Source organism: Heloderma suspectum, chromosome 4 (assembly GCF_057233095.1).
Source record: "Heloderma suspectum isolate Gila_16-S chromosome 4, 16-S_ref, whole genome shotgun sequence".
NCBI lineage: Eukaryota > Metazoa > Chordata > Lepidosauria > Squamata > Helodermatidae > Heloderma > Heloderma suspectum.
In genome coordinates, this window is record NC_139461.1 from 39,745,545 (window position 1) to 39,773,221 (window position 27,677).

General features: G+C 45.8%; 1 long non-coding RNA gene across 8 annotated transcripts; it reads right to left on the bottom strand.

Moving 5' to 3' along the window:
• Nucleotides 1-6,505: 6,505 nt before the first annotated feature.
• Nucleotides 6,506-27,675, bottom strand: LOC146346726 (uncharacterized). 8 transcript variants are annotated; one of them, XR_014790031.1, is made up of 3 exons: nucleotides 27,441-27,675; nucleotides 7,432-10,756; nucleotides 6,506-6,766 (listed from the first exon to the last, which is right to left on the bottom strand). It is a non-coding gene; the product is annotated as an uncharacterized LOC146346726 (long non-coding RNA). The 8 variants fall into 8 exon arrangements; XR_014790027.1 differs by lacking the exon at nucleotides 7,432-10,756 and adding an exon at nucleotides 26,278-26,323; XR_014790032.1 differs by lacking the exon at nucleotides 7,432-10,756 and adding an exon at nucleotides 26,278-26,323 and having other exon boundaries at nucleotides 27,298-27,675.
• Between the last annotated feature and the right edge of the window lie 2 nt (nucleotides 27,676-27,677).

A 27,677-nucleotide genomic window follows, 5' to 3' on the forward strand; every position in this document is an offset into this window, starting at 1 on the left:
TGATGCTAGGGAAGTGGAAGGCAAAAGGCAGAGGGGTCAACCAAGGGCAAGATGGATGGATGATATTCTGGAGGTGACAGACTCGACCTTGGGGGAGCTGGGGGTGGCGACGGCCGACAGGAAGCTGTGACGTGGGCTGGTCCATGAAGTCACGAAGAGTTGGAAGCGACTGAACAAATAAACAACAGCATCACATTTTTATTACTTTATTCTTATTTACTTTAACCCAGAGCCCACAGTGCAGAAATCGTACGCTGGAAAAGAACAGCAAGTATTACCCTAGAACAGGGCTACGTACCCTCCAGGTGCCTGGGGCCTGGTGGGAGTTGTAGTCCAAAACATCTGGAGGACACCAGGTTGCCTACCCCTGCACTAGGAATCCTCACAGTGTTATAGGGCAATTCTGTGCATGTTTACGCAGAAGTAAGTCCCACTGTATTCAATGGGACTTACTCTCTAGTAAGTGTATTTATTATTTATTACATTTCTATACCACCCAATAGTTGAAGCTCTCTGGCCGGTTCACAAAAATCAAAACTACGAAGTACAACATAAAGCAATATAAAATATAAAAGCTTAAAACTACAGTATAAAAGTACAGCCAGAATAAAACCTAGCAGCAATGCAGGGATTTAAAATACAGATTTAAAACAGCAGAGCTAAAAGACTAGAAAGCTAAAATGCTGGGAAAATAAAAAGTTCTTTACCTGGCACCAGAAGGAGTACAACCTAGGAGCCAGGTGAACTTCTCTAGGGAGCTCATTCCACAACCGGGGTGCCACAGCAGAAAAGGCCCTCTTCCTGGTAGCCACCCACCTCACTTCCTTTGGCAGGGACTCCCAGAGAAGGACCCCTGAAGATGATCTTAGGGTCCAGGCAGGTACATATGGGAGGAGATGATCCTTGAGATAACCTTTAGAACTGCAGTCTTAAAGGCTACTGTGAGCCTGAAGTACCAAGCCATACTAGAGGCTGCCCGCAGCATCTCAGTATGATTCTCTGGACTCGCTTCCTTCCAATCTCCTTTCCAGGCGCATAATTTTATCTCTGCACTGGATGTACTTTTTAAAAGAGGGGTAGCTGTGTTAGTCCATTGCAGCAAATACAACAAAGAGTCTTGCGGCATCTTAAAGACCAACACATTTATTCTGGCATAACATCAGGGGTTCATTCATTTGCCCATCTTCCAATGTGATATATGCCATCTTCTGTCAGTAATGCCCTTTTATATTCTACATAAGACAAACAGGCCAGTCTCTGCACAAAAGATCAGTTGATATAAATCTGACATCAGAAATGGCAATATTAAAAACAAAACCAGTGGGAGAACACTTCTGCCTTCCAGCACACTCACTCACTGATCATATAATACGGCCAGTATGGAGCAAAGAAACCTCAAAGGGAGATTAGAGCAAGGGACTACTGAGCTACAATTTATCCAGAGGTTCCATTCTATTGCCAGAGGCATGAATCCAGCTAAAGGTGTGTGTGTTTTTAATCACACTACGTGTGTTAATTGACTTACCTAGTGCCAGGATGTTTGCATTATCAGCAGCAACTGTTTTGTGAACGGCCACTGTTAATAATGTTATTGTCAATTTTTCTTTTGACCTCACTGTTTATAATTCTCACTCACCCCAACCATGTTTACTGTATATATATACCTGAAACTCCAGATAACACTTCCCCAACCTGGTGCTGTCCATGTGTCAGACTACAATCCCCATCCAGCATGGTTTACAATGTTAATGACTCTCAGTGATGCAGCTAGGTAATTTTAGACCCCGGAATTAATGGTCTTACAGGGCTTCCCCTTTAGAACTCCATGTCGTATTCAGTCGTGAAACACACAACAAAATTCACACTTCTCCCCCACACTTCCTTCACCACCCCACGCTTTACAACTGATTCTGCATTCCTGATACATTAGAGCAAAACCCCACCCCTGAAGCACAAAAACCCTATTTGCGAACCCTAAATAGAAATATTCTAAGCATGTGCAGTTTCACATTTTAAACTCAAATATAGCACTACCAAGACTACAGGAATAAAATGGAGTTTGCTTCTGCTACTCTGATACTAAACAGTGATAGAATGGGGCAGAGAAAACTTTCCATTCTGCCAGCCAGGCAATGCAGCTAGGTAATATTAATACCTTGAAAATAATGGTCTTATGGGGGTGTGAGGGGGGTGTTTAGAAAAGCATGTGTATTACTTCAGTTGTGAAGCACACATTTCTCTTCTCCCCCACCCCAATTCCATGCTTTACAACTGTTTCTACATTCCTGATGTTAAAAGCAAAAAACAAGCCTAATAAAATAGAAATACCCTGAGCATGTGTAGGTCCCATTTTGAATTCACTTAAATCATAGCATCATGTTGGCTACAGGAATAAAATGGAGTTTGCTTCTGCTGCTCTGCTGCCAAATGCATTTACTTGGGAATAAACACCATTTTGTTGTAGATAAGCATCTTATATATGTAAAAAAAATGATAAAATGAGCATTTATAACCATGTGCATGCCCAGTCAGCCACCCCATAACAAAAAGAAGAAATATACTGCAGCAAGTGCTGTCACCTCTGGTGGGCTCCACAATGCCCATGCTGGCCCAGATGCTAATGCTGGCCCTGCGTGCTGCTGCCCCTATCACCTGCCACTCTCATTTGGAGGGCTCTGAAGTTTGGCCCCAAGATCCAGCCCTAACTGCACGGCTGATGCTCTAAAGAGCCCTTGGCTTGAAACATAGCAGTTAAGTTTGGCAGGTAGTCAAGAAAACATGCCACAACCACAACATGCCACAGAAACCACAACATGCAGTGATGGCCACCAATTTGGATGGCTTTAAAAGGGGGTTAGATGAATTCCTGGAGAAGGGCATCAATGGCTACTAGTCCTGATGGTTGTGCGCTACCTCCATTATCAGGGACAGTATGCCTATGTACACCAGTTGCTGGGGAATGTGGGCAGGAGGGTGCTGTTGCACTCATGTCTTGCTTGTGGTTTCCTGGTCGACAGCTGGATGGCCACTGTGTGAACAGAATGCTGGACTAGATGGACCTTTGGTCTGATCCAGCATGGCTCTTTGTATGTTCTTAAAAGCATAGCCTAAAAAAAGATAATATTTTAGACAGCAATCCTATGCTGTCTAGGGAACATAGGATTCTTCGGTTTCCTGGCTAGGAGTTTTGACCTCGTAGCCAGGAAACCGTGCTCCCTGCCCCTCCCGCTCATAGCTGACGCAGAGAGAACCACACCGGCTACCTCTCTACGCTCAGTAAACACAATGCAGAGATGGGGTGGGGAGGGGAGGAGACCAGGGCAGCTGGCTTATGCCTTTTCCTATCGCCACCCCAGCCTCCTTCCCTCCCGCTCCCCGAAGCCTCTACTAGGTGGGCAAAATCGTGCCTCCTGCTCTGTCTAGGATACGCCTTAGCCTCTGAGTGTGGGGGCTTACAGGTACCCAGGGCGCAACCCATAGGACTGCACTCTTAGAGTCTGTCTGGGGCTTTTTCTCAAATGCGACTGTTCCAAAGCTGGTGGATTCCACCTCACAGAACTAAACAGATGCTGCTTCATAAGCAAACCTCCAAGTTTTATTCAAGGAAAGGTCCCTCTACAGAGGGCTGTGGCCTCTCTCTCCTCAGGCCAGAAGCAGATGATGCCGCCCTCACTACTTCTTGGCTGCTCCCAGGAAGCACTCCCCATCCAGGCCCAATCCAGCAGTCCTTTCAAATCATTACAACAACCAGAATGGCCTGGACTGTTTTAGCAGACAGCTTCAACATGAGAAAAGGTGGATGCCTGTGGATAGGCAGGCACAATGCAGAGTTGTCAATAAAACATGGGGAAATGAGCAAAATTAGTATTTTTTAACCGTTTGCATGGGGCATCCCACACTGAGCACAGCGATCTGAGAGGCCCGCTCGTCTCTGGATCCCAATTTATGTGAAATGCGATGTGTTGCATTTAGACTGAACTGTTTAATGTCCAAGGCATTACCCAGCAAATTATGTAGTCCTCACAGATCCCCCTGTGGGACTGGCAACGAGAGAACAGTCTGAGAATTCTAGGAATGACAACATTTTATTTGCCGCCTTTCTTCTTTGTGCTCCCCACCTTTGAATTAGAGGGCTGCTCTCTGGCGGCGCAGAGGTGGAAGTGCAACATCAACAGCAGAGCTGCATGTTGGGAGGGGCGGCGGGCCGCCAGGGCCTTTGTTTTCAACTTCCTCTTTACCTTCCCATTAGCAACAACAGCGAAGAAAGTTAGAGGCCCACAGACAAGAAGCTGGGCTTGTTCCTTCAAAGGAAGATGCGAACCTAGGGAGAAATCCTATTACTGCCCTGGAGGGTGGCTGAGGGGCCATAGAACACGGGGGAATTGCTGATCTGCAGGCTTGTTGGCAGGATGGTACGTCCCAGTGGAGGCTGGTGGCTCTGATGTCAGTGGGGCAGTGCAACCGCTCCAGGTTTCAGCCAGAACCAGTCAGAAATCAGCTCCTTTAGATTTCTGCTGAAACCAAGAGCAATTTCGCCACCCCACTGACATTGGAGCCACCAGCCTCTGCTGGCATCCACCGATGGAGGCCCTCACAGTGTGGTGGTGGAAAGCTCTGCCGCTGATAGCATCCCATCAGGCTGTGGATCCCCCTAACACACCTGCAAATCGGCCAGGCTCCTGAAAAGATGCCATCCTGGGAGCTGGTATAGTCAGTTGCTTTCCATTGTGGTCAATGGGACAGGGGAGAAGAAAAATATTTTTTTATTAGAGAAAGCCTCCCTCACCCCCAGTCCTAGCTGCAGCAAGCTAGCAGGGCTTTAGATGTGGCAGTTTCTCCACCACAGAATCTCAGCAGGATTTCTCTGCTCGGCACCTTTGTAAGATTCTGGGAACGTGTTCCTTTTCTTTCCCTGACTCCTCCTTTTGGCCTGCCGTTTCCTTCATTTCTCTTACAGCCCTCCTATCTAGGAGTATTTCCTTCATTTCCCTGCTGCTCTCTCAAGTCTTTGGGACTGTTCACACATTACATTCAACACATGTACAATGTGTGCCCAGGGTACACATTAGTCTTGAGCTGTACACATCTATGGCTATTAACACATAATGGAGGCTGCCTGGGTTCTTACAGCAGGAACAGGCAACTTTTGGGGGACCATTTGGCAATTTGAGAAACTGTTTTGGGCACCTCCATAAAATGGGCATGATTCAGAGGAAAGCATCAGCCAGCAGCCACTTGCCATCCTCAGTTCGTAAGAATATATCGGAGTAAGTATATCTGAGCAGCTCACAGGCATTCGTAGGAAAAGAAGATGGGAGCTGCTAGAGACCCTAACTTTCCTTTGACACAATCCCAGATGCCGGTAAGATTTTTTAAAAAAAACTTAAATGTAGAAGGGATAGGACACCCCAGTGGGTGCAAAGAAAGGTGTCTGTGGGCATGGGTGCCATGTTGCCTATCCCTGTCTTACAGGCTACAGCAGGGGCAGGCAACCTGGTACCCTCCAGATGTTTTGGACTACAACTCCCACAATCCCTGGCCTTACTGGCTAGGACTTATTGGAGTTGTAGTCCAAAACATCTGGAGGGTACCAGGTTGCCTACTCCTCGCCTAAGTAATTCTTTCCCCTGGAAGAACATGCGACAGAAAACTGTGTTCCTAACATTGCTGCTACAGTATTCAAATTTCTTGATTAACAACAAGGAGAAACAAGGATTTTTTTTGATCTGAAGTAAACAGTGATGGCTGTTTTTAGTTCAAGCAGTTGTTCATAAAAGTATTGCGGCTAGTCTAGTTTACACATAAAGAAGGCCCACTGTCTCTAGTGGAACTCACATAGGGTTATGCTCTCTTGAAATGTAGTAGGTCTACCTGAACAATTATAAATATAAGTAGTCTAGTGGTATAGGTTTGTTTAAATTATCTGACCACCAAAAACACTACTGTAACACTTTGAAATGTGAATAAAAATGCTAATGGAAGTCAAAACAGTTTTCTAGCAAGGAAGAGGAAAGAGGGGAGGAAGCAATAGGAAGAATTCTGATAACTACACTCTAAGTTAAGTCTCTAAACAAAAACAGAACAAAAATATTGGAGGGGGTGGAGCCCCGTGAGCCATTTATCCACTACTGAGTGATAGGTCTCTGAGGCCTGTCTACTACTATACAGTCCTGGGCTGGAATGCAAGTGTAGGTCTCAGTCCCTCTCATTCCCATGGCCTGTTGTTGAGTTAACCGAAGGTTTCCACCTCAAACAAGCCATGCCACCCAGGTTCAGACAACACATCAAGCTGCAGCCAGGTGGGTAATTAGGCAAATACCACCCAGCATGCAAATGTAACCCAGCACTCACCACAGTTTGTTCAAGCTGCTGTGATCGTGTGAACCAGGCCACAGAGTGCATCACAGTAACACCATCTAGATGCAACTAAGGCGGACCTGGAAGTCCACTGTGGAGCTTTTCCTTTGAAAATCGAGGGTGGGGTGTGTTGAGGAGTCAGAGGGAATTTCCAGGAGACTGGGAATTTATTGCGACAGGCAGTGCAGCGACTTACATTGTTGGGTTGCTTCTGCAAGCAGCATCAGCTTCACTAAGCAGCAGCCCAGCCAGCCACCAAGTTCTCCCCCAACATTTTACTTGGAATGATACTACTCATCCATTAGTGTTCTAAAGGATACAAAGCTGTGCCAGTGTTTCACCAGTGTAGTTATTCCAGGAAGAATCAGCATGATGCTGCAATTGCTGTAGTTTCTGTAATGTTGCATCACTGTAAAAAAAAAAATCAGATATTGACGCAATATTGCAAGGTAATACATGGCACATGTATAAAATGTTCAGGCTTGTCCACACCTACATAAATGCATGAAGTCTACCTTATAACAACTCAGACAGTTGGTCCATCTAGGCCAGTGCTGTCTGTTCTGGTTGGCAGTGTCTTCCCAAGATCCCAAGCTTCCCTTTCCCAGCCCTGATACTTGGAAGCTTTTAGCTGGAGAAGCCTTAAATTGAACTAGAGACCTTGCAAAGCATATATTTCAACTGATGAACAACATCTATTTGCTGATTAACAGCAGGGATTTTGCAATGATCTATAAATTCCTACAGTTGCTTTCCCCCACAAGGCAACCTCCAGGTGTTTTGGACTTCAACTCCCATCTTCCCCAGCCAGCATGGCCAATGGCCAGGAATGCTGGGAGTTGTAGTTCAAAACATCTGGAGGTCACTAGGTTGGGGAAAGCTGCCCTATAGCAACCACTCATATTTTCTGCCATAGAAATCCCGCCTTCCCTATTTGGGGTTCTCCACATACTTCCCTCTGATTTAAGTAGCAGGCTTTTGCACAACAGCTACACATAACTAACCAATAGCCCACAGGGCAAGAAATGAACAAACTAGAGAACAAGACACCTAGAGGAAGGCTGAAGTTCTCACCTCGCATGACCAGTGGATGGTGTTTGTATTTTTCCAGACAGGGAGTCCTTTGTGGGAGCAATGTAATGTGTGAATCCCATGATGCCTCAGTTCTCTGCCATGGTACACCCATGATCTCCCATGTGTCAAAACACAGTGTTACTTCTGTGGACACCAATGTGGTGTGCAGAACTGTATTCCAATGTAACAAGGAAACTACCCTGAACATTGCGGCAAATGTCACTGCTTGCTGGCTCACTTAACAATGGACAGCTTTGAAGTGCTCTCCCAAATCAAAAGGTCTATGACTTTTAAATAGGAAAGTACAAAATGAAAAAAAAATGATCAAAACCTTTCCTCCACACAGCTTGTTAGCAGCTGCTAGAGGGATGCAATGTCAGCCTAGTTCACACAGCAGTACGCTTGTTCTTTACAGGAAAACTTCACTGCCGTTTTGGTTGCATACTTCATCCTGCAGCAAAGTGGTTTCTGTTGAGCAAAGGCCCGATATAAATGGTTCACGTTCACGGTAGCACTGGACTGAAGCCAAGACAGTTTCCAGATTTGTGGGCCCCATTGGTATTGTGCCCTCTGGTGGCCCTCCTCCTCTCTCAGCAGGCATCCCTTATGACCTGTGGTGGTGGGGGCGTTACTAGGCATTTAAAAGGTTTGGGGCCCAGGCCCACAGGACAAAAATCTGCATAAAATCAGCATATGCTAATTTACATCTATATATGCAAATTTAGAATTACTGGGATTTATTTAAACTTCACAAGAGACAAAGCCAGCCAATTAATTCCTCATTCAAATAAACTCAAAATAAATTCTTCAACTGATTTGTACCTTGACCGAGATCATTCCAAACCAATGGAAAACATTTTTTTGCTAAGCTTAATATAAGGGAGGATGGGGGGGCGGGGAGGAGGGTTGCAGCATGTGCGAAGGGGAGAGTTAATCCTACCCCTCCCCAGATGCAATCCCCATTGAAAAACTGCCCCCTTGCATAGCAATTAAGAAGTGTGGGGGGACTCTTCTATTAGCACCAAGTGATACTCAAGGCTCTGTGGAAGAGTTCTGTGATCTTGGGAGAGTGCCCAGGCCTAGCAACACCCCTGCTTGGTGGGCTTGCTTGAGAGCAGCAATCCCATGAGTACCGTGACATGCTGGAGTCACCATTTAAACAGTGGGGGCTGGTGGCTCCGATGTCAGTAGGGAGGTGAATCCACTCTGGGGTTCAGTCAGAACTCTAAAGGACAAACCTTGGATACCTCCTTTAGAGTTCTGACCAGTTTTGACTGAAACCTGGAGCGGATTTACTGCCCCACTGACATCGGAGCCACCAACCTCCATTGCATTTAAATTTCCCACAGTGCTCCAGAAGAACACTATATGGGGCATTCTAGGAAATGTAAATAGTGCAACGCTCACCAGAAGGGAGCCCCAGGGTAGACATCACAGCAATGGGCCCTGCCAGCTGTCAAAGAATGTCAGTTAGCTAGTTTATTTATTTGATTTGTAGCCCACCTTTGTAGTAAGAAAAGGGCACTCAAGGTGGTCAGGTGCTAATGCCAGCTCAGGCTGAGGCTTATTGCAGTCTTGTACCTTGGTTTGGGATTGCAGGTAGAGGAACTCTCCCTTGACCAAGCCTTCGTTCCTTCCCAGTCATCAACCTAGTTTGCAGGATCAAAAAAGCCCACCACGGCTTAAATAAAGGGCTGGCTCTACCGTTACATGGGGTTCTGCGCCTGCATCAGGCAGCAGAGCAGGAAAGAGCAACCAATTGTACAGCCTGCCCCACCCCTGCCAGGAGGGCCTGCCGCTTCTTCCTACTGCGGGCAGCTGGAGCTGCTCCCTCACTTGCTCTGGCAGCCGGTTGTCACTTGCTCCTGCCTGCCCGGTCACTCCTGCTTTGTGCCCCAGCCACCTGTGGGGCTCCTAAAAGCTATCCCGAGAGGCTGGCCCTGGTCAACCTCTTGCAACAGTTGGGGCACAAGGCGGGAGCGGTAGCCAGGCCAGCAAGAACAAGCAACCAGCTGAGCTGGCTGGTCAAGCAAATGAGGGAGAGGGCTGGCCAGCCAGGCAGGGAGGGAGGAGCACACGCAGGAGCATGGGTGGCGGTGGCCGGAGGTGGCAAGAACAGTGGTAGGCTGGCCGCCTCACTTGAGGCAGCATGATACCTTGGGCCAGGCCTGCTTAAATAAACCATGGTGGGCTACAGGGTGAGCTGGACAGGATTTGCATATTCAATGCCTGTCCAAGGTATGTCGTGTCGTGCAAACTCGGCAGCGGGGGTTGTGTTGTTGGGTTATGCAAGGGTTGTTTAACCCTTGTACAACCCCTGCCGCCTGGCTTTGCACGACAAGCTGTGGCCAGGCATTGAATATTCATATTCATTTCATCCATCCAGCACATATAAAAATGTAGCGAACAAACTGCAAGTGTAGTACAAATGTAGGCACATGCCAAATGCTCAAGTTATCGTTATGTTCTCTGTTATACTGTGAGAAGCATCAATTGTGGGCTAACGGGAATTTAGTAACATTCCCCTGTTGAGGTATGTGTGAGTTTTGAGACAGCCCGAGAGCAGCATTCCCAGATCATCTGTTTCAAATCCTCTTCCCGCAGCCTCAAATTTCTCAGGTTTTGATCAAAACTGGAAGGTGTATGTGTGGAAATCCACCTTTAGCCTCCTCCTTCTCCTGCTGCACCTCTTCTGGCTCTACCTCTCAAAGCAGCACCATAAGGGAGCCGATCTTGTTTACTGTCACCTTCTCATTGTCTGTAGTTCTACAACCAAACTAGACTTGATGTAAATTGCGAGAATGCAACCAATATGCATGCTTTTTGTCATGTAAATAGCAGCACTGGGGAAGCCTGAGCAGCCTCAGGAACTAAGTTGGGGGGAGAAGTGAGGTTGTTGTTGTTGTTCAGTCGTTCAGTCGTGTCCGACTCTTCGTGACCCCATGGACGATAGCACGCCAGGCCTTCCTGTCCTCCACTCTCTCCCAGAGTGTGCTCAAGTCCATATTCATTGCATCAGTGATGCTATCTAGCCATCTCATCCTCTGCCGTCCCCTTCTCCTTTTGCCTTCAGCCTTTCCCAGCATCAGGGTCTTTTTCAGAGAGTTTTCTCTTCGCATTAGGTGGCCAAACTATTTGAGCTTCAGCTTCAGTATCTGTCCTTCCAATGAGCACTCAGGGTTGATTTCCTTTAGGATGGACTGATTTGACCTCCTTGCAGTCCAAGGGACTCGTAAGAGTCTTCTCCAGCACCACAGTTCAAAAGCATTGATTCTTCGGCGCTCAGTCTTCCTTATAGTCCAGCTCTCACAGCCATACGTTGCTACTGGAAAAACCATAGCTTTGATTATACGGACCTTTGTCGGCAAGGTGATGTCTCTGCTTCTTACTATGCTGTCTAGGTTTGCCATAGCTTTCCTCCCAAGGAGCAAGCGTCTTTTACTTTCATGGCTACAGTCACCGTCTGCGGTGATCTTGGAGCCCAAGAAAACTTAATTCTCTCTCCCTCTGCCATAATCTTGGAGAAAAGTCTCCTTTCTAAAGCTGCTACTTGCATTTCCATTGGTGCCCATGCAACCTTCCCTCAAAATGCGAATACCAGCTTCTGAGAGGTGATTTTCCTGTGGACTGTGGCAAAGAGAAAAAGAGTTATACTCCCCCCCCTCCTCACACCCTTCCCTCACCCCCATAGTACTAGGCCGCTCAGGCTACTGTTTACATAACAAAAAAATGTGCATGCTATTTGCATTAACGCAATATCTCAACTAGTTTGGCCCTTTGTTTTGTCCAGGTACGACTACCCCAACTGCAGTGAAGTCCTCTCTATCTTATACTGGGTGCCTGTGGAATTACTCCTTTGTTTCACACTCCGTTATCAACTATATTGCATAACAGCCACTCAGGAAGCAAAGTGGGGATTCTCCTATTTATTGCAAAAGGACTTCCTTGTACTTTTCTCCCCAGCTCAGCTGAAGAACTGGAGAAGCATGCACCCCTATATTTCATCATAATGGGAAACTGTGTGTGGAGAGAAAGAGTTCAGCCTACATCTATGTCTTCAGAATCCCCCCCCCCCGCCCCGAACTTACTTGGAACCAGCAATGCCTAAAAGAACACCACAGAACAGTGTGTCCAAGCCATAAAGTGCTATCAAGAGCATACTGCATCACTTTAAAGAAGCGGACACTCCCTTGCGAAAGCTACACGTTCCTTTCTTATCTTGCTGGCACAGATCTCAGGCCTTTTAGCCTTCACAATAGCATTTTTGTACATGGCAGAGCACTATGGATAGTTTAAAAAGCAAGGGGAAAATGGCGAGAAACAGTTCTTGCTACACTAGAGCTCAAGAATGTGTTGATTTTACCATATATAAATATCAAAATTTGCTATTCCTAAGCTAAAGCACTATGTGCACGTCTTAGATAGCCAAACATGGGGGGGGGGGGGGAATCAACAGTTCCCAATTCCTAAGGCTCCATGTGGATTACAATGACAATGGGTTGGATCCATGATCTGTCTTCCACGGATAGAAAGGGTTCCCACTCATGGTAGATGCCTCTGCCCAATTTTGGGGGTTCACTCTCCTCCCTCCTCCCATCAGTTTACCCCATTCAGCAGGGTCCCCCTACTCTCTGTGTAGCACTTTCAAGGGGCTGGATGGGAAAGGAAGTCCACTTCTGCCAGCCCAGTTGCACATGGCTAGATTTGGATCCAACCCATTATGGGCATGTTCTTAAGGGCACAATCCAAAGCAAGGTAGGAGAGGCATAGGGGGGATTGTTCCCTCCGCACCTCTTCTGCCCTGCTATTTTTTGCTAGACAGCCGTTTTCGGCTGTCTAGCCCTGGAGGCGGGGGCAACCGGAAGACGAAGCTGCCGTACGACACGTAGGTAGAACCTTGGTCTGATCCAGCACTGCTTATGTTCTTATGAAGCTCTAATTCCAGTAGCTAACCCTTAGGAGAGGTGCCTCAACCTTCTGGAATGGGGAAAAGCAACCCCCAAACCAGGAAACCACCGAACCAGTGGTTGGGGAAAGGGTGGGGCCAGTAGAAGCAGGTGAGGCCATATGGGGAACCCCAGAGAGCCAGATTGGGACCCCAGTAGGGCTAGATTCGGCCCCCAGGCCTGAGGTTACCCACCTCTTCTATAGGAGATTCAAGGATGGCCAAAGACAGTTGAATCTTAATACCCTTTAGCCAATGGCTTGGATCCTGAGAAGTGCTGTTGGAAGGTGACTTGCCTGCCTCCCTTTCCCCCGCCCCCAGGAGCTCCCACCAAGCTTCTCTGAGAGTCAGGGAACCCTCCTGAATGGGGTGGGGCTGTGGGTGGGGGGCGAGAAGGAAAGAGGGGGGGGATTGCCAAAAACTGGGCAGAGGCACCTCCTGTCCCATTCATGGAAGATGCCTCTGCAAGATCACTGGTGATCCCCCTTCCTCCCACAGCCTGCTCCATCCTGGAGGATTCCCCAGCCCACAGAAGACCCTTTGCAAGGGGCTGCCAGGGGAGGAGGGGTGGGAAAGTCACCTGCCCTTCTGCCAATCCCTATCTGCTGGTGGTTCTCTAAACCCATGCCAATGTCAACCCTGTTGAACACGTAACCCAGTCAGAGTGCTATTATGAACACATTAGATCATTTTCTTCTGAAAATAAGTTCAACAGTTTTCCTCATAAATTGCTACCCACATAACAGAAGTTATACATACGTGTGTGTGTGTGTGTGTGTAAAATCTAAACTCCTACCCTTTAAATATACTCCATTTTAGGTGCAGACGCACGAGATAGCTAAAGCAAGCAACACTGTCATTCTGCCTTCATGAACTGTACAAAATGTTCAGATCAATTATTTCTTTTCTTTTCCCTCCACAGACTAATTAGTTCCTTATGTGCTTGCTGATGTGATGGAAGTCTAGTAGAAAGTAGAGAGAATCGCTGGACCTTTGAAGGTGATACAAAGGGTCTCATAGCCCACATCTCCAGCACCTCTTTCAGAACCACAGCAAATTGTGTTAATGAAAACTCTGTGGGACACAACATTCAGGACTGGATCACAAGGGAGCATGAAATGGCAGGAACGTCAGCTGTAGAAAAGAAATCTACTGTTTTTAGGCAGAAAGCTGGTATCAAACATGTTTCTGGACAACAACATCAAATTTGCACAAAATGGAGACAAAGCTTCTATTTTAAGGGACTGATCAGCGTGGAAAATGAGCTTTTAAAAAAATCTACGGACCAAAATTAACTCAAAGTACAATTTGCTTTAATTTGGATAGCTTTCTTGAAAATGGGCACTAAGATAGGCAAATAAATAGTTAATCCTAATTTTGTTATCCACATGCAAATAGGTTACTAATTACCATTGGTCAATCCAGCCCAATAGTTGATTCTTTAACCATTTTATATTACAAAACCCAAGAAGTGCATCCTCAGCACCAAATGCACTCAGCTGTTTGGCTATAGGTGGGTCTGGGGAGGGGTCTACTTCCATTACTACGGGTGCAATCCTATGCATGTTTAGACAGAAAAAAGTCCTACAACTCCCAGCATGCTCCAGCCAGTAGCGACCTAAATGGAGCGCACACAAGATGGAGCAAAACCTGCCCTTTCCTCACCTTGCCTCCTTCTGCTTTGCTACTTTGATTTCCTCCCCATCCAGCCAAGCTCTGATCCCAGAAATGAATGGTTTGGGGAAAAGAGACTTCAAGCAATGGTGTGTGGGGAAATAAGGTGGGAGACAAGGAAGGTTTCACTAAGAATCAGTGTGGTGTAGTTGTTAGAGCAGCCTGCGCCAACCTGGTGCCCTCCACATGTGTTGGACTACAACTCCCAGAATTACTGGCTGGTGGATGCTGGGAGCTGTAGTCTAACACATCTGGAAGGCACCAGGTTGGGGAAAGGTGGGTTAGACTGGGACTCAGGAGATCTGGGTTCAAGTCCTGACTTGGCCATGAAGCTCACTGGGCGACTTTGGGCCAGTCACTAACACTCAGCCTAACCTACCTCTTAGGGTTGTTGTGAGGATAAAAATGGAGAGGAGGATCATGAAAGCTGCCTTGAGTTACTTGTAAGATGTAAAAAGGCAGGATATGGATGAAATCATAAATGAACCCCACCCCATTTTCTATTTAGTGATCAAAGTAGACCCCAACCAAACCAACTGCCATTTGTTTAGCAAATGTACGTATCTGCTTTGGCCTTCAGAGGTACCTGTAAGCTAGAACAGGAAGGTATGCTATGGCAGTATAGGTTTTATCTGGGCAGATGCCATACCACCATAGGCTGCACTCCAAGGGTACCTGAGCATTCCTACTGAAGCTTAGTGTGGCCATGTGCCATACTTTACAGAGGACAGGCCCCTATTTGAAGACATCCTCTATTTTGGAAGTAGGGATGTCAGAGAATTCCGCGACAGATCTCGATGAGGCCGAATGCCAGTGCATTCGGCCCCCCAAACTCCGTGGCGGAACGGCCTGCCACCCCCCCGCCCCCTGCGGATCCCCCCTGGGACGAGACTTACCTGGGGCGGATGTTCCGGACGGCGGCGGCTCCAGTGGTGGCTTTGGCAGTGGTGGCGGCGGCTGGTCTTCCGACCGGCTGCCACCGCCGCCATTTACAGTCTGTTCCCCCCCCCAATCGACGTGATAGGCTATGTAAAGACTTACGTAGCCTATCATGTCTGGGTAAAAAAAAAAACGCGTACGCAAATGGCGGTGGCTACAGCCGCCGCCATTTGCGTTCCTTATTTTTCGTCTTAGTCTACGTCAATATTTACGTAGACTAAGACGAAGAAAAGAAAGGGGAACGCAAATAGTGCCCACTACGCCATTTGCGTTCCCCTTTCTTTTCTTCGTCTTAGTCTACGTAAATATTGACGTAGACTAAGAAAAATAAGGAACGCAAATGGCGGCGGCCGTAGCCGCCGCCATTTGCGTACGCGTTTTGTTTTTGTTTTTTTTTACCCAGAGCCCTCCGAGGCCAGAAATCCGGCTGCGGACGGCCCTGGCCTGGGCCTGGCCGGCTGCTCCGCGGAGCCGCCACGGAACACAGCCAGCCGTCGAGGATTCCGGGGGGGAGTACCGGATCGCCTCCCCCCCGTCGAGGATTCCGGGGGGAGGGACGGAACGCCTCCCCCCCCCAATGAACAGAATCCGCGGAAAGGTAAGTGACTTTCGTACTTCCCTATTTGGAAGTCCAGCCCAAGCGGTTTAAACACAAAGGCCCATAAGAAGGGAAAGCAGACCCTTGAAGTAGCCCATCAACAGTTAGCAGCCAGACAGCAGACTGAAAGGACACAGAGGCAGTGGTGCTGCCAGGGTTGAGGGGGCCCTGGGCAAAATGCCCTCTGGTGGTCACCCCACATATTCCTGGCCACTCCCCCCAGGGCTCTTTCCCTCAACCTCTCCCGGCTCTGTCCCCCAGCACATTCCCTCCCACACTCTTCACCCTTTTCCCACCTAACTCACTCCCCAACTTACCAGGCAGCATCATATTTTTCTTTCTTTTTAAACATTTCCTTTCTTTCAACTTTCAGAAGAGTTCGGGTACACTGCAGAGCAAAACTGCAGTTGTGCCTGGCATCTTGATTTCTCCAGAGTACCTCTGGGCCATGTCAGGCTGCCTGAAGACCCTCTGGAGAAATGAACATGCCAGGCTCAACTGCAGCTTCCTCCACAACATGCCAACCCTCTTCTGAATAGGGGCAGGGAGGAAGAAGATGTGCATGGCAAGTGCATTTAGGGGCTCTCTGGGCTGCAGGACCCTAGACCTGTGCCCTGTGACCTGACCCTAGCGGTGCCACAGCACATAGGTAACCTGGTCGTAGCCTTCCACACTATGGTGATATGTATCGTACATATTTCTCTTTATAGTATTTATTTCTAAGTGTTTGTATGTGTGTGTGTATCCTATTGAGGCTTCTCCTGAACTTGGCTGCTGGTGCCAGAAACAATAGGAAGATAAGTGAGGTATACTTGCCCAGAGTCCAGGGGTAGAGGCACATTGGCCCCAGCAGCATCCAAGTCAAGCAAATAGGTTCAGGCACTGAAAAGAGATAGCCAGTGGTGCCTAGCCATAAAGACGGAGCTACCCAGAGCACAGGGTAGAGGCAGAGAGCAGCAGCTGCTAAAGCTATATTTGGAATGCTGGTGAGGTTGGTGGAACACTTCCATCATGCTCTGTTTCTAGGTCTGGACAAGTCCTACCTCCCCTGGGCCTGGTGTTGGTCCTCGAGATCCCAATCCTCATAGTTCTAAGAATGTTATTTCCTAATTTCACCAACAGTGCCTATCACACCACAAACATATGGTTATAAAGATAACTCATCTGTAATATGGGGATAATACAGGTGTTCAAAATTGTGTACAAAATTATGCATCGTGTGGAGAAAATAGATAGGGAGACATTTTTCTTCCTCTCTCAAAATACTAGAATCCGGGGTCATCCCATAAAGCTGATTGGTGGGAGATTCAGGACAGATAAAAGGAAGTACTTCTTCACACAGCACATAGTTAAACGATGCAATTGGCTACCACAAGATGTAGTGATGGCAACCAATTTGGATGGCTTTAAAAGGGGGTTAGACAAATTCCTGGAGGAAAAGGCTATCAATGGCTACTTGCCCTGATGGCTATATGCTGCCTCCAGTATCAGAGGCAATGTGCCTATGTACACCAGTTACTGGGGTACATGGGTGGGAGGATGCTGTTGCATTCATGTTCTGCTTGTGGGTTTCCTGTGGGCAACTGGTTGGCCACTGTGTGAACAGAATGCTGGATGAAATGGACCCTTGGTCTCATCCAACATGGCTCTTCTTATGTTCTTATGGGAATAACGACACTGACCTACCTTATTGGATTATGGTAACAATTACCGAAATAATGAATGTGAAATCTTTTGAACCTTCAAAAAGTGCAAATAACCATTCAACTTGGCATTTATTCTATGGCAGCAGTCTGATTTTGTCTCCCCTTTCCCTGTGTAGGGTTTTAGATAGCTAAAACTCTAACAATGTTCTTTTTGTTTTTAAAATAAAGACTTGTAAAGTGCAATGTACTTTAACTGAACTATTTGCAGGAAGATAGAAACAAGTTCCCGTAGCAGAGTTATACAATAATATTTTTTGTCATCTTGTATAATCTACAAGATTATACAAAATCAATAGACAGCAAGATACAGCAAAGGTTGTATTAGCCAGAGGGTGGCCATCTTCTTTCATCAGATCTGTACCACACTAGAAAAAGATAAACCCCCTCCCATCTGCAGTCAGGCACTCAGAAACAGCACGAAAGCGTCAGTGTGTGCTGTAAAAGCTTTGAATCTGATGGCAGCTTTTGAACCTGATGAGAGATGGAAAGGGAAAAAAAATTCCAAGACCAAAAGTGTCAAGCTAGGTAAAGACAGGTACCTAAATAAGTGGCCTAATTTTCAGAGGTGCTGGGGATTCGAGATGTTCAGTGTTGCTCAGAAATAGGCCACATCTAAAAGTGCTGTTTTATAGACATTGTCACTGCAGTAGTTTTGATCTCAAAATGTAGATAATTTACAGCTAAAAAGAAACTAGGCCTTTGCAGACACAATTCAGTGAAAGTTCTGGGATTTAAACCAGTTCACGCCTGTTGATTTAAATGGCAATGGTTGTCCAAACCCATGTATAGGCTAAAATGATTTCATGATATTTAAGAAACACAGGTAAGTTAAGCAATTTCCGCATCCATTCTAAAACTGCCCTCTTTCATGCTTGAAGTTGGTTTTCAGATTTGAATTCTACATTTTTCTGCATCGCGTCTAGTGCAAAGATGGACAATCTGCTGTATGGGGTAACCACATCGGCCCCAACAGCAGGCATTTATGATATGCCATTCCCTAGCCAGGAGCCAGAGGGCCCCTGGATGGCCCACTATGAGCACTCCTATACGCCCTGCCCCCAGTGCTGCCTGAAGTCCAGCTCACACACCAAACCACTGTGAAAGAGCTGTGACTTGGACCTGACGAGGCACATGCTGCCAAAAATGCCACCCCACTCTCCGAATTTACTGCAAGGCTTGACAGCAAGCAAGGCTTTATCCAGTCTCTTTAATATATATATTGTTGTTGGTTCTGTCATTAGAAAATAAATGGTATAAAGGAATGAACAGACACACACAGTTCCCTTAAAATTAGGCAACAAAATAATACCATGCATCTGATGAAGTGGGATCTAGTTCATGAAAGCTTACACTGAAATAAACAAGGTAGGGCGCAATCCTATGGGTTGCACTACCATTAAGATGGAAGCCTCCGATCTTGGTATCCAATGCCCTGCTGGGCTACTACTGGCAGGGCAGGAGGAGATTTTCATCTCTCCATCCTCCTCTTGTTTCATTTTCCTCTAGATGGGCCTCTGAGCCCAACCAGAGGAGGCGTGCTACTGGGGGCGGGATTGGGCTGAAGAGGCCATAGGATTGTTGCATGTATTTATACTGCTGGGGAGGGCGGACATGCACTTGTGGGATTTTCTGCCTTGGGTGCAAAATAGGTTGACTGGCCTTGGTGCTATGCCTCTTGACTGGGGGGTGGGCAGGGGAAGGAGCAATATTTGCTGTTCTCTCTCAGGCAGCAAAATGTCTTGGGCCATTTCTGGTCCTTGGGGAATTCAGTAGTAGGGGAGGTTGCCCTTTGTTATGGCTTACCCCAACAGAGCCCTTCCACTAAAAGCAGATCCTACACTCTTATATACTAACAACATAACTACTCACAGGACGAAAGCTATAAATATTCACCACAGATGCCATTGCTCCATCTAGGCTGGTATTGTTTATTTACCTATTTAGTTACCAAATGTCTTTACCATCCAACTGACAAATGCCTGCAGGGTGGTTTACAATCATTAAAAAAAAAAAAACACAACCAAAAAAAAGTTGATTACTGTTCTTTCCTCTGGCTGGCAGGGGGCTCTCCAAGACCTCAAGCAAAGATCTTTGCCAAACTTGCTCTGTGCCCCCCTTTAACAAGTGAATCCGGGTCCTTCTGCATGCAGTGAGCTCCTACCTACATTTCTGAACCCACCAGTTGACAGTGACATTTCCCCGTATAGCCTGTTTACCTCTTGCCACTCTCATCTGGCTCCATTCTTCCTTTTCTGAGTTAGAATGCCTGTTAAAAATCACCTCTTCACTCTTAAACTGATCTCTCCCCTTTACCTTTTCCTTCCAGTCCACTTCGTTCCAGTGCCTAAATCTTGACTGTAAGCCTGAGGGAAGGGTCTATGACTTTTATTGTGTTCTATATACAGTGTCCCTAGTTGTCATCATAGGAAATGAGTTGTCTCTAGAAATAAAAGGGCAGCCTTCCCCAACCAAGTGCCCTCCAGATGTATTGGACTACAACTCCTAGCTGGCTGGAGATGCTGGGAATTGTAATCCAATCCATCTAGAAGGCACCAGGTTGGGGAAGGTATAATAGCGTCACACCCAAACATTGCACAAGCAGATAAGCCACTCATGCTTTCCCACCCACTTTCCCCACCGCCAAGTCCTACGTTCTCAAGAAAGTGTCCCTTGGGTGCCATCATAGTGCAGCCTCCATGCCACATCCCAGGTCTTTCCTGAAGGTCCCCAAACCCCAGGATAGACTTTTGTGGGGGCATAGGGGGCTGCAGTGGGGAAGAGGTGGTGGAAAATCCATGGTTTCCTGTTTGTAACCTTTGAATACAACTCACAATATTTCAATTATACATATTTCCAGGAGTCATTGGAGCTGTACATACAACACACTAACCCACACTCATTTGAGTGCGGGTTGTTGTTGAATCATGGATTTGTTGAACAGTGGGGTAGTGTGTTGTCTGAACCCAGGACATTTTCCCACAGTGTGGCTTGTTAACCACCCCGAACAACCCAGTAACAAGCCATGGGTTCTCAAGGTGGCTTTTTCGAGAAAAATAAGCCACATGGGTTCAGACAACATGCTAAGCCACAGTTCAACAAAGAACCCATGGTTCAACAACAACCCACATTCAACAACTGAGTGTGGGTTAGCGTGTTGTGTGAACCCAGTCATTCTAACAGACTGTCTGAGCAAGCATAGGAACCTGCTTGTGCTTGTAATGCAGAGTCTTCCATAGGTAGCCTAGATCCTGTTTCTCCTGAGCCTTCACCTTCCCTACTGGACTCGACCTCCTGCTTTTAAAACCTATTTTAACCCTATCTAGGATTATATCTTCACTCTGCAGTTCCAATGGGCTCCCTCACAAACCACAGCTTGCAAATACTTCTCCACAGTGCCAGTACCTAACATCCTCCTTGTTTCCACTTACTAAATTCCACTAAAAACAGCAACATGCTTAGTTTTTTCCTTCTCTTAATTTTCCAGGGCATGAATTGCTAGTTGCCATGGAGAAGACTTATCATTAGCAGAGATGGTGTGATTTGGGGTTTGCTAAGATGTGAAAAACTCAGGAGTTCTGCTGCTTTATTGAACAGAATCTCTGTGAATAAAAGCACAAACTATTGCTGGTTATTTTGTTTGACAAGCCCAAATGAAAGTCTTGCTCTAAGATACAGTAGAATCTTGAAGACATATGCTAAAAAGTTCATTTAGAGAGCAATCCTACGTATGTTTAGACAGACAAAGTCCTACAACGCCCAGCATTCCCCGCGCTGGTTGGGTAATGCTGGGCATTGTAGGACCTTTTTCTGTCTAAACATGCATAGGATTGCACATTTAGTGACCCATTATCGCATCACTTTCTCATGCTATGGGGTTGGCACCAAACTGACTCTGAATGGAGCCAAAGAGGACTAATGAGAAATACAGGTGAGCAAAGAACAGGAAAGGAGAGCTAGGATCAGGAAGGGATATGCTGCATAATAGGCCAGATCCACTATACCTCTTTATGACATACTTCCCAATTTTTCAAGCAGTAAGACATGCCAGGAGCAGTTTACCTGGATTGAGTTTCTTTTGGAAGGAGAGATCACTGAATGCTTATGGCATTTTTGTAATATTTGGGTTGAAGGGTGTTGCTAATGCCGAACGCATAGAGTCAAAGCCCCAATATTTATTTCCCAGAGCCCTGACTGTCCATTGGTGCTAATGCGAGTTCAGCTAAGCCTAATTGCCATGTATGCGTTTAATTTTCAGCATTACAGCTGGAGAAAGGTTAACCATGATCTGGGGTGCGGTGCAAATTAACTGAAACGTTTATTTTATTTGGAGTGATTTGGCAGCCTTCTGTGAATTTGAATAAATCATAGTAATTTTATTTCCAGATTTGCCTCTATAAATTAACATATGCAAATTTTATGACATTTTGTGTCTTATGGGCCTGTACTCTGAATCTTTTATGCGCCTAGGAACACCCTTGTTTGAGTTTATTTACAAATGTACAAGTTGAGCATTTGTTGTTCAGTCGTTCGGTCGTGTCCGACTCTTCGTGACCCCATGGACCATAGCACGCCAGGCCTTCCTGTCCTCCGCTCTCTCCCGGAGTGTGCTCAAGTCCATATTCATTGCATCGGTGATGCTATCTAGCCATCTCATCCTCTGCCGTCCCCTTCTCCTTTTGCCTTCAGTCTTTCCCAGCATCAGGGTCTTTTCCAGGGAGTTTTCTCTTCGCATTAGGTGGCCAAAATATTGGAGCTTCAGCTTCAGTATCTGTCCTTCCAATGAGCACTCAGGGTTTATTTCCTTTAGGATGGACTGATTTGACCTCCTTGCAGTCCAGGGAACTTGTAAGAGTCTTCTCCAGCACCACAGTTCGAAAGCATCAATTCTTCGGTGCTCAGCCTTCCTTATAGTCCAGCTCTCACAGCCATACGTTGCTACTGGGAAAACCATAGCTTTGATTATAGGAACCTTTGTAGGCAAGGTGATGTCTCTGCTTCTTATTATGCTGTCTAGGTTTGCCATAGCTTTCCTCCCAAGGAGCAAGCATCTTTTAATTTCATGGCTACAGTCACCGTCTGCGGTGATCTTGGAACCCAAGAAAGTAAAATCTGTCACTGCTTCCATTTCTTCCCCTTCTATATGCCAGGAAGTGATGGGACCAGATGTCATGATCTTAGTTTTTTTAATGTTGAGTTTCAAACCAGCTTTTGCACTCTCCACTTTCACCCTCAACAAGAGGATCTTTAGATCCTCTTCACTTTCCGCCATTAGGGTGGTATCATCTGCGTATCTGAGGCTGTTGATAATTCTCCCGGCAATCTAAATTCCGACCTGTGATTCATCCAACCCGGCATTTCTCATGATGTACTCTGCATATAAATTAAATAAGCAGGGCGACAATATGCAGCCTTGTCGTACTCCTTTCCCAATTTTGAACCACTCGGTTGTTCCATCTCCGGTTCTTACTGTTGCTTCTTGACCCTCGTACAGGTTTCTCAGGAGACAGGTAAGGTGGTCTGGTACTCCCATCTCTTGAAGAATTTGCCACAGTTTGTTGTGATCCACACAATCAAAGGCTTTAGCGTAGTCAATGAAGCAGAAATAGACGTTTTTCTCGAATTCTCTTGCTTTCTCCATGATCCAGCGAATGTTGGCGATTTGATCTCTAGTTCCTCTGCCTCTTCGAAACCCAGCTTGTACTTCCGGTAGTTCTCGGTTCACATGCTGCTGAAGCCTAGCTTGTAGGATTTTGAGCATAACCTTGCTGGCATGTGAAATGAGCGCAATTGTATGGTAGTCTGAACACTCTTTGGCATTGCCCTTCTTTGGAATTGGAATGTAAACTGGCCTTTTCCAGTCTGGTGGCCATTGTTGAGTGTTCCAAATTTGTTGGCATATTGAGTGCAGCACTTTAACAGCATCATCTTTTAGGATCTTAAATAGCTCAGCTGGAATACTGTCATCTCCACTAGCTTTGTTGTTAGTAATGCTTCCTAAGGCCTACTTGACTTCACTCTCTAGGATGTCCGGCTCAAGTTCAGTGACCGCACTATTCATTTAATAGTTGTTCATTTAAGAAGGCCTTCTCGTCTCTCCTTGCTATTCTCTGGAAATCTGTATTCAGTTGGATATATCTTCCCCTTTCTCCCTTGCTTTTCGCTTCTCTTCTTTCCTCAGCTACTTGTAAAGCCTTGTCAGACAGCCACTTCGCTTTCTTGCATTTCTTTTTCTTTGGGATGGATTTCGTTGCTGCCTCCTGAACAATGTTACCGACCTCCGTCCATAGATCCTCAGGCACTCTGTCTATCAGGTCGAATCCCTTAAATCTATTCCTCACCTCCACTGTATATTCATAAGGGATATGGTTTAGGTCATACCTGAATGGTTTAGTGGTTTTCCCTACGTTCCAGTTCATAATAGCACACACAAAATAATGAAATAGTCTTATATGAAGGCAAATAATCAAAATCAAAGACATCATTCATTGAGGAAATAAAACAATCTCCAGAGCAGATACTTTAAAAAAACAGAATGGATAGCAACATCATCTAATAAAGAACTGCTAGCAAGATATTGGAAGTTGTTGCAGTTGACACTAGAGGCCAATTATGGTAAAAAATTTTCCCCTCCATTAAAGGATACATGTGGAGGAATCCTTGTGAAAAATATGAGGGTGCAATGACAAATCTGTATGTACGTTATAGGAAAGCTCTGTGAGTGAATTAGGTTAATGCGTGTCCTGCCTCTCAGATATTTCCTGCAAAATCCCCACAATTCCGCATTCTGACAGCATTTTTGTGTTGAGTGTTTTAAACTGATTTGTATGTAAATGTTTTTTATATTATGTTTTCTACCGTATTTTTAAGGTTTTAATCTTTTGTAAACTGCCCAGAGAGCTTTGGCTATTGGGCAGTATAGAAATAATAATAATAATAATGCTGATGATGATGATGTGTGATTTTTTTCATATGGATATTCTTCTTGGGAGATATTACCTTGGAACCAGTCCTTAGTACAACCATTTGTTGTTGTTCAGTCGTTCAGTCGTGTCCGACTCTTCGTGACCCCATGGACCATAGCACGCCAGGCCTTCCTGTCCTCCGCTCTCTCCCGGAGCGTGCTCAAGTTCATATTCATTGCATCCGTGATGCTATCTAGCCATCTCATCCTCTGCCGTCCCCTCCTCCTTTTGCCTTCAGTCTTTCCCAGCATCAGGGTCTTTTCCAGGGAGTTTTCTCTTCGCATTAGGTGGCCAAAATATTGGAGCTTCAGCTTCAGTATCTGTCCTTCCAATGAGCACTCAGGGTTTATTTCCTTTAGGATGGACTGATTTGACCTCCTTGCAGTCCAGGGGACTCGTAAGAGTCTTCTCCAGCACCACAGTTCGAAAGCATCAATTCTTCGGCGCTCAGCCTTCCTTATAGTCCAGCTCTCACAGCCATACATTACTACTAGGAAAACCATAGCTTTGATTAGACGGACCTTTGTCGGCAAGGTGATGTCTCTGCTTCTTACTATGCTGTCTAGGTTGGCCATAGCTTTCCTCCCAAGGAGCAAGCGTCTTTTAATTTCATGGCTAGTACAACCATGTTTGGCAAATATATATTTCTTTTTTATTCTCAACAATCTAGTGAAGCTGCTGGCAATTCTTACAGCAGAGACACATGCATGCAACCTTCAGCAACAGCAGCAATTATGCACCTAATGTTGCACAGAGGAACTTTCTGTACAAGTGTCCCAGACAAGGAGGAACAGAACAAAACAAAATAAAAATATCACAAAGCAAAGAGAAGAGCTAAGTGCATGAAACCATGACACTAAGTCATAAATATCCATAAGTGACATGAAGCTAAAGAAGTCAGCTCTCAGAATGCACAATTTAAATCGCTCAAGAAGAGAAGACAAAGACGACAAGCACATAGTATAAACTCCAGGATGCCAGAGTGCTCCCAAATTTCTTAATTCAGAAGCTTTATCTGGCTGGTTTAGCAGATGAACCAATTATTTCTGTTTATACTGGAATTCCACCTGATTGGCTTGTCCTGACAATAACTGTTAATTGCATTTGAGCTTGAAGCAAGATGCTCTGCAGACTAGGCCAGCTACCAAAGTAGCAACACAGAGGCCACTGAGAAGAACAAACCAAAACAAGCAACAAACAGGAGTGATGACGACAGCAGTTTCTGTGAGGGCAAAGCTCACAAACTGAAATAGTAACAAGAGGAACGAGGCAAAGTTCACGCCAGAGGTAAATGAGAAAAGACTGAATAGTAAAGTTACTTCCTGATACAAGGAAATGCCGGAAAACTGGAGAAGAAACAGTCATAGCCGGCGAGACTTCACATTAAGAAGTCATACAGAAAGACTGTGCCTGACAGTGGGAGACACCAGAGATCACACTAATATAACAAATAGAGATTCACATTCTTGCATTTATTTAGAACATTTAATACCCCACCATTCTTTAAAAGTTCAAGGCAGCTAACAAGAAAAAAAGGAATATATAAATACAACAAAAACACTCCAAGCTGCCTTGAAGGTTCTGTTGTTGGGAAAGAAAGTACAAGATAACAGCCCAATGCTAATTTGCTAGGGTTTTCATAATTCACCAGTCCTTCCTCTGCCTGGTCAAAGCTCCTCCTACTCTCTCTTCCCTCCCATTTTTGCACCCGGCGAGTCCAAAACTGCCTACCCATTTTACTGGAAGCAGGATGATAACCTCCATTTTGCCCACAGGCATGTTTTAAAAGGGCCGACAACATTCGACTCCTCTTTACAAGAGCAATGAAATGGCAAAGCACTATGCTTCATCACGGCAATCATGATGAAGCCAAGCAGATCAAGGTTTGCTCAGTGCCTGAATAACGAACGGATCACTTGGGAGCTCTCTGCATTCCACCTTAAGTTCTCTTGAAGAAACATGGGATATAAATACATGAATGTTCATCTAATATGTCATTCAGCCTTAACATCAAGAACTCACCATAAGTATCTGCCATTGATGGTAATATGTAGATACGCAGGATGACCTGTTTCAGGGCAAAAAGGCCAGACCTGATAGTAAGATTAAAAGGGGTAGCGGGGAGACACACACAGACATACCACGTATGCTGTCCTGAGATCCTCAAGGGAGGGGTAGAATATGAATGCCATAAACAAATTAAATACTGATTTTACTCTAGGTGGGAGAAAATCAAGAAGAGTAAAATTAAGAATATCCTATCTCCAGTATAGTTATTACTGTAAGAAAGGGCTCATAGCTCAGTGGTCGAGCGCATGCTTTGCATGCAGAAGATCCCCGGTTCAATTCCTGACATATGCACAGTTAAAGAAATCAGGTAGGAGACAGCAGGAAAGATTCCTGCCTGTACAATCACTGCCAGTCTGCATGGATAAAACTGAGCTAGATGGAGGACTTGGCTTTGCTTCCTATGTTGTTCTCTTAATGCTACAGTGTTTAAGCTGCTAAGCGTTTTTAGGGCACTTAAAAAAGGTTGTGACAGTTTCCAAAGGGAAAAGGCAGAATTTAAAACAAAAAACATTAAGCAAGAATGTCTGAATGGAGCCAGGTCCTCTCATCCTGCAAATGAGACCAGAAGACAAGATTATCTTTAACATAAAAACTCTGAGGCTCTGAAACTCACTTATGCTGGGTTTTAGTTGTTGAAAGCCAACTAAATAGGACACAGCAACAAGATCACCCAGACCTGACAGACATTTCTACAGAAAACAATGCCAATAAACCTAAAGGCACAATCCTACGCACGTTTAGACAGAAAAAAAGCCTACAACTCCCAGCATGCCCCAGCCAGCATGGCTGGCTAGAGCATGCTGGGAGTTGTAGGCCTTTTTTTCTGTGTAAACATGCATAGGAGGGCGCCCTAAACTATCTTGAAGGTCTCATCCTCTTTTTCACTTGCAGCACATTAGAAGAACCACCAGTTCTTCCCTCTCGCTCCCGCAAAGTCTTGTCTGTGAAGTGTTATTTACCCAAATCGCTTACCCTTGCTATCCATCATAGACGTGTAATAGCCTATTATTCCCCGTGATCATGCGTCTTCTACAAAGGTCAATAGCCTATTTTTTACCGGCAGGCAAGCCAATTGCGCATGCGTTTATTTCCCGCTCTCCCCGTTTTTCCCTTACCATTGGCCTCCCTTCCTCTATTTTAGTCCCATGCTCTTGCAGTCCACTCGCCCTTGCATCTATCAACTGGCCATGCGCCACCTGTTGCCCAAATATAGGCAGCCGCGTCTCTTCGTAAAGCATGGCGTCAGACGCAACCTGCGCGTACTATCACTCCGCCCCTTTTCTCCTCTCCGCTTACTTCTTCCTCCCTCCTTTTGAGGCGGCGCATGCGCATTACAGTCTTTCAGTGCGTGG